Consider the following 11,041-nt stretch of genomic DNA (forward strand, 5'->3'; position numbering starts at 1 on the left):
TTTTTTTTTTTTTTTTTTTTTTTTTTTTTTTTTTTGTCTTTTTTGTGACCAGCAAGGGGATCGCAACCCTTTGGTGTGGTGTCGCCCGCACCGCGCTCAGCCATTGAGCGCACCGGCCAGTCCTATATAGGATCCGAACCCGTGGCGGGAGAGTCGCTGCGCTCCCAGCGCCGCACTCTCCCGAGTGCGCCACGGGGCCGCCCCCAGGAAAGGTCTTAAGGGTGCCAGGCCAGTCGACTTGGGGACAGGCCACCCTCCAGCTATTGTTAATCTCCAAGGCTTCTGAGGAAAAGTGACCCTAGGGTTGTGCCCAACCCGTTTCTGGGGTCCTAGAAATCAGAAGGTGAGTTAGAGAGGGCAGTGATGCCACTGTGGGCCCTCAGGAGGGCAGCCTCCATGTCAGGACTTAAATCCAGGTCTCTTTGCTCTCAGAACAGGGCTCTGTTCACCACAGGATTGTTTTTCCCAGAAGGGCTGCCTTGGCTGTAATTCCTAGTCCCATTCCCTCCCTTGGAAAGGAAGGAGGCCAAGAAGGGAGGGCGAGCAGCCTAAGACTGTAGAGGGCCAGCGACCGCCAAATGGTTGTTGCCAACAGGGCCCCAGTGCTGCCTGTGTTGGTGTCCTCCAGACTCAAATTGGGACATGTGGTCTGACAACCAATGACTATTTAAATCCTGGCTGTGGCTGCTGGGTGCTGGGAGGCAGCTATGCAGAAGGCGGTGGCTTTGGGTCGGACCCACCTGAAATTGAATCCAAGCCTCATTTACCTCTTCTCTAAAATGGGGACAACAGGACAGTTGTGAGGATTCAGTGAGTTTACTGTAGAATGAATGAGTCATGTGTATAAAGTGCATAGTAGCTATTCATTCATGGATTCATCTGTTCAATAAAAAGTTATTAAGCACCGACTGTGTAGGGCAGCCTGCCAGTGGCAGAGCTACAATGGTGAGCAAAACAGACTCAGACCCTCACAGAGCTTTGAATCTGGTGAGGACAAAAGCCATTAAACAATTGATCAGACAAATCAAAATACAGTTAGAAATGATGATAAGGAACAAGAAAGCAAAGTGTGTTTATGAGAGTGAATGTCAGGGGAGGGGGTCAGGTCAAAAGAAGTTTCCCCGAAGAGGTGATATATGGGGTCAGCTGATGAATGGGGGTTCATCCACTCATGAATGAGTGGGAGGTTGGGAGAAGTGTTATAGGCTCAGAGAAAGGGTGTGAGGCATGTAGGCCAATGGGGATAGTGGCAGTAGGGAGGGAGCTCAGAGTGCACAGGGCCTGTGGGCCACCATAGAGAGTATCATGCTTATTGCTGAATGAATGAGGGTGTTACAGGGGAGGGAACCTGGTTTTGAAAGTAGGGTTGTTCTCCAGGGGTTTCTGTACTTTTCTGATAGTCCCTGAAAGAATGCAAGCTTTGAGGCAGACCCACCAGGGCTCTGAATCCTGGCTCTGCCACCTCATCTAGGTTTGTGTGACCTTGGGCAGTCACCAAACCTCACTGTGCCTTAGCTACTCTCCTGAGGAATGGGGATAATGATACAGGGTCATAAGGTGAGAGTGAGGACTTATTTATTTATTTTTTGGCAGCTGGCCAGTACAGGGATCTGAACCTTTGACCTTGGTGTTATAAGGCATGGGTGAGGATTTAATAGGGAAATGTGTATGAAGTGTTTGGCAATTGAAAGCACTTGGTAAACAGTGCTGGGTCTTCCCAGCGTGGACGGAGGTGAGCCTGAGGCAGCAGATCTAGCAGATGGTTTGGGATAGAACTGATGCAGACTTCCATGTACTGGACATTTTGTCACCTGCCTTCATTGTCATAGGAGACTTTGGAGCCAGACAAGCCTTGGTTCAAATCACTGTTATACCACTTCCTGGCTGTGTGACTTTGGACAGGTGATTGCACCTCTCTGAGCCTCAGTTTCCTTATTGATAAAATGGTAATCACTATTGTTTCTATTTCCCAGAGCTATGAAGATTAAATGAGATAATAAATGTGAAGCAGGACTGGCTGGTTAGCTCACTTGGTTAGAGTGTGATGCTGAATAACACCAAGGTCAAGGGTTCGGATTTCTGTACCAGCCAGCCATCAAGAAAAAAAAAAAAAAGAATAAATGTGAAGCACTTAGCACAGTGATTGGCAAATAGTAAGCAGTTGTTGAATGTTAACTCTAATTATTATTATTATTATTATTATTATTATTATTATTATTGATATCAGCAGTTTCTATCTGCACAAGAAATTAAGATTTGGGCCGGCCCGGTGGCGCACTGCTACAGTGCGCCTCTTGGGAAGCGCGGCGGTGCTCCCGCCAAGGGTTCGGATCCCACATACAGACCGGCCGCTCACTGGCTGAGCGAGGTGCGGGAGCAACACCGAGAGTTGCGATCCCGTAGCCGGTCCCGGTCCGGTACGGGTGCCACACTGAGGGTTGCGATCTGTTGCCGGTCACGACAAAAAGGAAAAAAAAAAAAAAAGAAATTAAGATTCTGGGGCTTTACTTGAAGATTGTCTGACAAGAGGAGACTTAGTTTTCCTTTTAGGCAATGAGATAGATAAGTTGCTTTCAAGAGGGGTGATGCTGTGCATATTAATAGTAATAATAAGCACCAACATTTAGTGAGCATTTACTATATGCCAGGCATGTGCTAATTGCTTTACATACATTAACTCATCAATCCTCATAGCAATCCTATAAGTTAGGTCTTGTTATTATCATCTTCATTTCACAAATGAGGTGAAGGAGGCACAGAGGTTAAGTGACTTGCCCAAGGACATCCAGTTAGGAAGTAGCACAGCTAGAATTCAAACCTAGCCATGGAACTTGAGAGGGCTTGCCCCTCCTAAGGGGCAAGCCTGCCCTCTTCTACCCAAGGAGTTAGAGGTGTCACCTGGAGCACTGAATTATTCACTTCCTGTAGCAAGTAGCCAGGTTCCAAAGGCCAAGGCCTGTTTCTTTCCTAACCAATTCTAAAAGGTAACCCCTGCCTGTTCCTTGATAAGAGCAGGGAACAGACCCTCTTCCTCTGCAAGAAGCAGCAAAAAGACATTTAGAGTCACCTGATCTGAGTCTGAATCCCAACTTTGCCAATTAATGGCTCTGTAATTTTGGCCAAGTTATACCCCCTCTCTGAGCCTCAGTTTCCATATCTATGAAATAGGCACAACAGCTCTGACTACAAGACTGTTGCGAGACAAAGAAGAAATAAGGCTCTAAATAAACTCTAAAGTGCATTCCACACAAGAGTTCCTCTCATTGTTGCTCTCTCTGGAAACAGACCCATGTTCAAGTCACAGATCTCTGTCTCTCTGTCTCTCTGTCTCTCTGTCTCTCTGTCTCTCTCTCTCTCTCTCTCTCTCTCTCTCTCTCTCTCTCTCTCTCTCTCTCTCTCTCTCTCTCTCTCTCTCTCTCTCTCTCTCTCTCTCGTTCTTCTCCATTGAGCAATCCCAGGGGCCCCGAACCTCGGTTCCAGCCAAGCTCGAAGGCTTTGCCTGCCTCCACATCCTTAATCCGTTGCCTTTGCATTTGCCATTCCTTCCACCTGGAATGCTCTCTCCTCCCAGAGCGCCTTTGATGGGGAAGAGGGGGGTGCTGGAGGGGAAGGATCTGGAATGATGCTCCCCCACCTCCTCACTTCCTTCCCTGCATCCCCCACGCTGCATGCCTGACCTCCCCCACTCCCAGCGTGGGGGATGAGGCAGCACTGGAAGGGGGAGGAAAGGAGGGGGGACTCAGGGAAGGGCCCTCTGTGGGGTTTTTCACCTGCTTAGAAGAGCCAGACAGAAATGAAAGCTCTGGAAAAACGCCTGCTGCTCTGCTTCCAAGGCCCCAGCTCTGTGAAGCCTCCTTGCCTTCCCACCATGCCATCTCCTCCTCCCCCTTCTCCTGTAGGCAGGTGTCACAAAGAACATGGGTGGGTGGCAGGGCCAGAGGGACTTAGGTTCAAATCCCATTCCTACCTCTTACCCAGCAAGTGACCTTAGCAAGCTGCTTGGTCTGCTTACATCTCATTTCTTTATAAAAGGGGACAACAATCCCTTCCTCTCAGGTTGTTGTGAAGACTAAGTGAGGTGGCAGATAAAAGTGCCTGGAAGACCAAAGTGCTCAGCAATAGAGATAATAACAATGACCGCAAATACACACAGTGCCCATGTGTGCCTGGCACAGATTTCAGCACCTTGTATATATTAACCTATTTAATTCCTGCTGAGGCAGGTGCTATTACCATCCCAATTTTACAGATGAGGAAACTGAGGCACAGAGAGATTATATAACCTGCCCAAACTCACACAGCCAGTAAGGGATAGAGCTTAATCTGTGCTCTTACCCACTGCACTACGGTGCACTTAATGATAGTTGCCTGACCATGATTATTTGTTTTTCTCTGTACTGACTCTATGCCCTCAATAAGCACATGTTACACTCTTTCCTCCCACTTTCAAACTCCTGCCTGAATTTTACCTCCATTGTGACATCTTCCAGTCTATTCATTTAAGCGTATATTTCTGCCTGCTCTGGCCAGGCTTATGCAGGACACTGGGGACCCAGGGATTAATCCACCCAGCCTCTGCCTTCAAGTTGCTCCCAATCTGTTGAGGAAGAAACATACATAAAAATTACAGTAGGCTGGCTGGTTGGCTCAGTTGGTTAGAGTGCAGTATTGTAACACCAGGGTCAAGGGTTCAGATTCCCATACGTGCCAGCTGCCAAAAAAAAAAAAATTAAAATAAAAGAGGGAACTGTCCAGCCACCAAAAAATAAAATAAAATGAAAAAGAAATAAAAGATAAATAAATAAAGGAGGGAGACATCAGTTGCATCAGGAGTTTACAGAAGCAGTGAGCTTAACAACTGGGAGACTAGGGCAGGTTTACAGAGGAGGAGTCTTCTTTTGGATAGGGTCTTGAAAGGTGCGTAGGAGTTTCTCAGATAGAGTTATGAAGTAGGGACAGAGAATATGATGTGTAGTGCAGACCCTGCAAAAGGGACTGAAAGGATAAAGGCTAGAGAGTAATATGTCTGGGGCGGTTCTACGTTAGCTTCTGTACTGAGCACTGCAGGTATAAAAGTAGAAAAATAGTAATTGGGCCTTCAAAGAACTTACAGACTTAGGGTGGGAGGATGGAAAGCAACAAGTAAAACAAAAATATCAACGTGAAAGAAAAATCCACAGGGGCTTTGGGAGCACCAAGAAGAGACCTAAACCTGTCCAGAGGAGTCAGTGAAGGCTTCCTGGAGGAATAGTTAATATCTAGGATGAGACTTAAAGATCAGAGTCAGATTATGTCACCTCCTGTCACATCAGCCCATGTATAAATTCAACATAAAAACAACATAAGGGCCGGCCCGGTGGCGCACTGGATAAGTGCGCCGCTTGGGAAGCGCGGCAGCACTCCCGCCTGAGGGTTCGGATCCCACATACAGACCGGTTCCCGCTCACTGGCTGAGCGAGGCGCGGGAGCGACGCCGAGGGTTGCAATCCCGTTGCCGGTCCCCGGTCCAGTACGGGGGCAACACTGAGGGTTGCGATCCGTTGCCGGACACGGAAAAAGACAAAAAGACAAAAAAAAAAAAAACCATAAAATAAGAGTAAGAAACTCCAATAAAGATCTTATTTTTCCCATGAACACTATTTCAATGGTTTTTTAAAATAATCAAATGTCAAATTATTTGGGTGGAAAAAAAGTTTTCCGTGTCCCTGCTTTGTTAGTGCTCTAAACACATGCTTGTTTTGCTTATTGGGTAATCTGATGAGGTGATGGGCCAGAGGGAGTCAGCCAGGTGAGAGGTGGAGAAGGGTGAAGCAGGAAGGGGGAATTTCATATGCAAGGGCCAGAGGCAAGAGAAAAGATGGCTTACTGGGGGAAAAGGAATTCTTTGTTGAGGGCTGGGGAGGAGAGAGAAGTGGAGATGGAGGATTGAACTGGATTCTGAGGATGTTGGGGAAGCATGGAAGGGGTTTAACATGGATGTGTGATAATCAAATGTCCTTTTTGCAAGATTGTTCTGAATATTTTGAGAAACTTATTTATGGTTGAGAAACACTTGTTGCAAGGTACCTACTGCGTTGTCAGGCACTGACCCAGGCACTGGCGTTCTTCAGATAGAGCCACCCCTACAGAGGGATCTGAATGCATAAAGATTTGAAGTGTGTAAGTGTGTGAGTTTCAAAAAAAAAAGAAAGCCAAGCCCTGTGCTGGGCAATGGGGTACAGAGAACGGAGACAGCACTCAGGGAACTATACTGGAGAGACCAGTGATTCATAAGATAGAAGAATAAAGGAATGAAAGCAGGAAAAGAGGGAATGGGTTAGGGGTGAAAGAAAAATCCAGATCATGTAAGCTCCATAGAAGGTGGCCAAGTGGGCGGGGGTGGGGGGGGCAAAGTCCCCAGCCAACCCCCTCAGCACTCCCGTGTTTTCTCAGCCCTGCTTAGTCCTACAGTTTGTCTCCTCCTGGCTCCAAAAGCCAGACCAAAGCCTGAAGGAGAACAGTGGGTGAGGAGGGGGCGGGCGGGGGACAAGCCTAGGCCTCTCACCCCAGTGGGGCCTTCCTTCCCAGTGCCTGGAGCCAACCCGGTTGAGGAGCCAAAGGTTACAGGGAAGGATTAAGGAGTTGGTTGCTTTTTTTACCCAAACCATGGCCACATTTCCCTTTCTTTCTCTGAATCTCTCTCTCTTTTTTTTTAATAAAAATGTTTCTGTACACGCACCCAGAGGCTTTTGCAGGAGGCGGCTGTTGGAGAACTAGGAAAACAAGCCAAGAAACAAGAGAGAGGAAAAAGACCACGCCTCGCCTGGCAGATTCCTAATGGCCCAGGAGACCCGAGGCTTTACAGAGGGAGGCTGGTGGGGGCTGGCTCTGGTGGGAGGGAAGGGCAGGCCGAAGGACAGCCACTTGCTGGACGGTGACCTTGGGCAGGATGCTGCCTACTTCCCTCTGGTGAGAATAGGGAGGAGGGAGGCAGGGGCCAGGCTGGCCGGCTGAGGTCACAGGAAGGCCCCTTCCAGCCTGAAATGCGATCTCGGGATGTGGGGCCTGCCAACCTGCAGCGACCCTGGGCCAGCAGAGATGAAAGGCTGCCTGTCCCAGCTTCCGGCCCCCCAAGGCCCCAGTGCCTCAAACTTGGAGGGCAACAAAGCTGCTGCAGCTGGCTAGAGCCAGTTGCTGGGCTCCCCACCCCACCTATGTCATCCAGCCCTCCCTTCCCTGTTTTGCAGAAAACACTCAGGCCCAGTGAGGGCTGGTGACCTGCCTGAGGTCACACAGCAAGTTGAGGCAGAGCCAAGACTCACCACAAGGTCTTTAGACTCCAAGTCCAGGCCTCTTTGCCTTTCCCAGAAACTTGGCTGCCTGGGGGCTTGCCCTGAGGAGTTGGAGAGACCCAGGGCTGGGGAGGACAGTTAGGAGCTGTGTCTGTTAGAAGTCACAACTTAATGTCGACAAAAGTGCCTTTTTTTTTTTAAAGACAAAAAGAAATTCCTGGCCCCTGCCATAAGCCTGGACTTGCTCTGCTGGCAGGGAAAGGAATGCAGCTCTGGCCACCACAGCTGCTGGTGGCCAGCTGCAGCCTCAGCTCCTGCTGCTCCCGCCCCAGCAGGCAAAGGGACAAAGGCCTTTTCTCAGGCCTGTCCCCTCCAACCCCCTGGATAAGCACTGGCCAAGAACCTCCTCTGTCACAGACCTACTAAATCACTGTTCCCCTCTGGGCTTTAATGCCCTTTCTGTAAAATAGGGGCAGGGTATCTGCCTGATTTACTTCTCAGCACTGTTTTGAGGCTTCAAAGAGGTAAAGTTACAGAAATACGGACCTCTCAGCACCTCCTTTCACCTGAGGGTCAGCCTCCTCACTGTCCCCTCCGCCTCAAATGTCCCTCCCTCCCTCATGCTTCACCTGGCCAGCAGGATCATCACTCGCTCTGGGAAACTTTCCCTCACCTCCAGACTGTATTGCTTCTTCAGGGTATTTCTCACTGTTGTAATAATTCAATAATTAATTGTGTAATTGGATCTGTCTCCCCACTAAAATGTGAACTCTATAATAACAACAGCTAACACTGAGTGCTTACCCACTGCCAGGGACTTTACATGTATTAACCCATTTAATCCACCTGGTAGGTACTGTTGGTATCCCCATTTTACATCTGAAGAAACTGAGACAATGAAAAGGTTCAGTAACTCTGAAATCACAGCAAGTTGAAGGCAGAATCAGGATTCAAATCCAAACCCCAGGCTGTAACCCTTACACCTCTACTGAGGCAGGCTCAGCTTGTTCTCTGATTTATCCCCAGCTCCCAGTACAGCATCTTGCATACAATAGGTGCTCCATGGGTGTTGGATAAGTGCATATACAAATAGGTGATGAGTACATATAAGTATTTGGAGAAGAATAAAGCACGTTTCAGGAGTGAGTTTTGCAGGTACCATGTGTGGGGCTGAGCCACAGAGAGGGGAGGGGGTGCCCAGCATACTGTTAAAGCCCCATTATTGGGCTTCCTTCTGGAGCACATAAACCAAAAACCTGGGACATCATCTTTGATTCCTCCCTCCATTTCATCTGCCAGAACCAATCAGTCCCCAGGTTCTGCTTGGTATCTTCCCAGTACACCCCCTCCTCTCCATCCCTCAACCCCCATCTTTCTCTTGGATTTTTGCAGCAACTCCCACACAGGTTTCTCTGTCTCTAATTTCTTCTCTTCAAAGTGGGCTCTGAAAACAGAAAGTAATTGTGTCATCTCTCCTTACCCCCCCCCCCCACTAATGAACCTCCTGTGGCTCCCCATTGCTCTCTGGATAAAGCCTATACTCCTTACCAAGGCTTCCCCCACCCAACGCTTGCCTATCCACCCCTCCAGCCTCACCTCCTGCCCCTTTCTTCATGTCTCTCCATGTCCTTTGCCCAAGCTACTCCATGTAGTAGAAGTTAAGCACATGGAAGCAGACAGACCTGGGTTCAAATCCTGGTTCTGCCACTTACCCACTGTGGGAGTTTGAAAACAAATCAATTCTCTCTAAGCCTCAGTTACCACACCTGGAAAATGGGCATAATTATACTATTTCAAAGAGTCATTATGAAGAATAAATGAATACATAAAGTCTTGAGCACAGTACCTGCCACTTCTAGCAATCACTGTAATTCTTATACTTTCCTCTGCCACAAAGAGCACTTCTTACTGGAAATCTTACCTTTTTCATTTTTATTTATTTTATTTTATTTTTTTGTGCCTGGCCGGTATGGGATCCGAATCTTTTTTTTTTTTTTTCCTTTTTGTCTTTTTTCGTGACCGGCAACGGATCGCAACCCTCAGTGTCGCGCCCATACCGGACCGGGACCGGCAACGGGATCGCAACCCTCGGTGTTGCGCCTGCACCTCGCTCAGCCAGTGAGTGGCCGGTCTGTATGTGGGATCCGAACCCTCGGCGGGAGCGCCACTGCACTCCCAAGCGGCGCACTGTAGCAGTGCGCCACCGGGCTGGCCCGGGATCCGAATCTTTGACACTGTTGTTACCAACACCGTGTTCTAACCAAGTGAGCTAACCAGCCAGCCCCTTACCTATTCTTTATGGCCCAGTTCAAATGTCAGCCCTTAGAAGAAATTTTCCTTTATATCCACACACAATTGCCCAAGTGAAATCAGTCTCACCTTCTATACTCGATCACACTTTTCACCTCTGTAAAGCACTTGTAATGTTGTTGGCTGTGTGCAGTCCCTTTCCCCTACTACCCCGAAAGTTCCCAGAGAGCAGGAACAACACCCTTCTTAACTCTAGCCCAGTGCCTGGCATGCAGCAAGTACTCAGTAAATGTTGGTTGAATTGAATGGAGTCACCACTGTCTGTGCATTTCCTGAGTGCCTTACAGGGAAGAGGCCTGAGTTGAATTGCCTGAGGCCCACCCCAGCTCTGGTGCAGGGTATATTGGTATGTGTGTGGGTGTGGGTGGAGGAAACTCCTGACCTCTGGGCTTTCTTCCCTGACTCTTCAGCCCTCCAAGGGAGGGAGAGAGGGAAGAGGAGGTGAAGAGGTCCAGGTGCTGAGCAGGGGTGAGGTGGTGCAGCAGGAGCTGAGGCGTGGGTGGGAGCTGGCAGACTGCAGCTCCTCTAAGACCAGGGCTGGGCCCAACAGGACAGGGCCTCACAGCCCGAGTCCCCACCTGCAATGCCCCACCTCATCCTGGCACCTGGATTAAGTGACTTTTCAAGTTGTAAAACTACATCTTGATTGCAAAGAAGTAAAATCCAAGCCTGGCCTTGTCTTGTTGCTGAGCAGGAGAAGGGGGCGTGTTTTCTTTTATTCTTCTTTTTGTGTACGCAACACTTTGCAGTCCTGGGCACATCAATGAGGGTAACACTAGGTTTTGCAAACCCTGGTTAAAGTCACATTATCCCTAACCTTTGCTTCAAGTGCTACTCCTCCCACTCCCCCTTCTTAAAACTCTTCTCTGACTGCCCGCGGTACCCTCAGGATGAAGTCCTAATTCCTAATCCAACCCACAAATCCCTGGGTGGTCTGGTCCTTGCCTACCTCTTGGACTTTCTGTCACTTCACTGTCCCCCTGCCTTCACTCCTTCTGGCCTTTTCTCAGTTCTTCCGACAGGCCTTGCTGCTTCTCTCCTCTGGGCCTTCACACATACTATTCTCCCTGTCTTGAATGCTTTTCCCCACCCCCTGATAATTTTGTTTTATGGTTAGTGCTTTTGATGCCTAAGAAATCTTTGCCTATCCCAAGGTCATGAAGATATTCCCATATGTTTTCTTCTAGAAGCTTTATAGTGTTAGCTTTCACATTAGGTCCATGATTCATCTTGAATTAATTTTTGTGCAATGTGAGGTAAGGGTTGAAAATCATTCCCACTCTGTTCATTCCTACTCATTCTTTACAGTTCAGCTTATACCTCACCTCCTTTGAGAACCCTTCCTTGACTACACCCAAACTAGATCAGGTCCTTCCACTCCGTAGCACCCTCTACATTATTGCAGCACTTGTCACAATTGTAATTAAGCAATTATATGTGTAATTAGTTGTTTAATGTCT

This window comes from Galeopterus variegatus, unplaced genomic scaffold (genome assembly GCF_000696425.1).
Source record: "Galeopterus variegatus unplaced genomic scaffold, G_variegatus-3.0.2 Scaffold109, whole genome shotgun sequence".
Classification (NCBI taxonomy): Eukaryota; Metazoa; Chordata; class Mammalia; order Dermoptera; family Cynocephalidae; genus Galeopterus; species Galeopterus variegatus.